The 2,565-nt window shown below is 44.2% G+C and overlaps 1 pseudogene; it reads right to left on the bottom strand.

Annotated features, from left to right (window-relative positions):
* Positions 1–1,276: 1,276 nt before the first annotated feature.
* LOC149099385 (uncharacterized) lies at positions 1,277–2,057 on the bottom strand (annotated as a pseudogene).
* Positions 2,058–2,565: the final 508 nt, after the last annotated feature.

Below are 2,565 nucleotides of genomic sequence, written 5' to 3' on the forward strand. Positions count from 1 at the left end.
CCCTTGCAATCTCATTGCAGTCTTGAGAGTGGATGCCACCCATATTTCTCAGGTAGGAAACCGCTGTTTGGTTGTCAGACAACACTTTGATGTTACAGTTTGTTAAGTCTGAGCACAAAGACTGAAGACCAAAAAGGACTGCTTTGATTTCCAAGTAGTTTATATGGCACATACTCTCACTGTGGAACCATTGTACATTTGCAACAAGGGGAGAATTTTCAATGACACTTCCCCATCCTTCTAGAGAGCTATCGCATTTAAGGGTTAATTTGTATTTCATAGGCAGAACAGGGCATGGATCATTGTCAATATTTGAAAGCCACCAAGACATGTCTTTCTTAGCTATATCAGACATGAGCATTCTCTCATCTAAGTTCCACCCGTTCATCTTTAAAGCATCAGTTTTGTCATTTTCAAGAGCATGGTAATACAGTGGGGCATGTTTAACTCCAGGAAAGCATGACACCATTTGCCTAACTACAGATGCAACCTCTCTTATAAGTGGCTGCTCCTTCCTAAAATGCTGTAGGATGGCTGATTTTGCTTTATCAGCCTTGTCCAATTTCATAGAGACTGTCATCACAACAGAGTCTAAAATGAAACCTAGAAAATTGACTCTCTGGGATGGGACAAGTTGGGATTTATCCAAATGGATAGTGAATCCTAAAGACTGCAACAATGTAATAGCCCTTTGTATAAAAACAAGCAATGTCTGAGGGTCATCTGCAAAAAGGATAATATCATCAATGTAAATGACTAAAAGCACCCCGTCCTCCCTTAATCTGGCAAGGGCAGGTTTTAACAGTTTGGTAAAAATTCTGGATGCACTAGAGAGGCCATTAGCAAGGCAAACAAATTCATAAAGTTGTCCTTTAGGTCTAAGACAGCCATACAGCAATTAGGCTTCATCAGTTGAGTAGCACTATGCAGTGAATCCATCTTAAAGTGGTGGTACACAATATGCTTATTAAGCTCTTTCAAGTTCAAAATATGACAGTGAGACCCATCTTTCTTGGGTCTGCTGAAAAATGTTGAGATAAATTCACCAGGAACATGAGTGGCTTTCCTAATGACCCCTTTAGTTAAAAGCTTCTTAATTTCAGTAGTGGCAATATCTGTCTCTTTACTAGAAAGTTTGACTGCTCTAGGGGTTTGCACCTGGCAAGGTGCGTTACAAAACTCTAGTTGGCAACCCTGAACAATGCTTAAAGTGTAGGGATCAGAGGTTAAAGTCTGTGTCAAGTTATAAAGGGAATAAATCACAGCTCAGGCTAAATAGTGATAAGAAACTTTTAATGCCGAGTTGGCACTCGCACACTACCAAAGTATATCCGTTGCACGAGGTTCTGCTCGTCACGTGAGTGCCTGATCACATGATGTGGTCACGCTTGTCACGTCACATCCCCTTCCCTTACAAAATTAGCAAGAACAAAAAACAATAGGGTCCAACAATAAACTAAAGCTATTTCAAGTGTTTCGAGTCAATGTTCAAGTGTTCAAGATAAGTCATAATCTTCAAGCCATGCTGGGGCACGTCTGGCTCTCTCTGAGCGTCTGGGCTGGAAAGCAGGTATGGGATCTTCGTTGACCGGGACAGATTCTGTGGCAGGGATTGAATCATTCACTTCAATCTCAGGGGTCTGGGTGTGGATCTGTCCTGGCAGGAACTCTGGTAAATCTGGTGGCTTGCTTTCATTCTCAGCTTGATGAGGCTCATCGATGGGGCTGCATGGTTCTGGTGACGGCTCCATAGTAGACCGCAGCTGGCGGCAGTTTCTACGGAAGCGCCGTCCTTCCACCTCAACTTCGTACGACCGTCGGGCAAGAGGGCGCGTGCAGTGGCCTAAGCTCCATTTCTTCTCCCCAGGCAACTTCATGTGGATTGAATCACCTGCCTTTAAGGGGGCAAGGTTCTTGATGCCTCTGTTGTACTGCTTGCACTGCAATCTTTTCCTAGCTGCTAGGTTACTCGCCGTCGTCTTAATGTCACTGTTTGGCCTGAGGAGCACTGCAGCTGTTGGTAGCAAAGTACGAGTGCGTCGACCCATTAGCCTCTGAACTGGTGAGGTACTGAACCCCTCACTTGGGGTGTTGCGCCAATCGAGGATTGCTAATAGTGGGTCTTTCTTGTCGTCCTTCGCTTTCATAAGAAGTCCTTTGCAGGTTTTCACAGCATTTTCCACTTTTCCATTTGACTGTGGATATCTTGGACTAGAGGTTCGGTGATCAAAATTCCACTCAGAGGAGAAACTCTGGAACTCCCGGTTGTCAAATTCTGAGCCATTATCTGTAATCAGTACTTCTGGAATACCATGGCGAGCAAATTGCACCTTGAGTTGAGTAATAACAGCTTGTGCTGTCTTCTTGTGGATCTCAACCACTTCAAAGAAATCGGACCAGTAATCAACCATGATTAGGAATGTCTGCTGTCCAAGAACAAACAGATCAGCACCAATTTTCTGCCAAGGGCGTGAAGGCAGCTCATGTGGCTGAAGCCCTTCGCGGGCCTGTTCTGGTCGGTATGTTTGGCAGATTGTACAACGAGACACAAAGTCTCTGATTTCA

This window comes from Orbicella faveolata, unplaced genomic scaffold (genome assembly GCF_042242905.1).
Source record: "Orbicella faveolata isolate gen_17 unplaced genomic scaffold, um_ofav_v1 contig_46, whole genome shotgun sequence".
In the NCBI taxonomy this organism is placed as follows: domain Eukaryota; kingdom Metazoa; phylum Cnidaria; class Anthozoa; order Scleractinia; family Merulinidae; genus Orbicella; species Orbicella faveolata.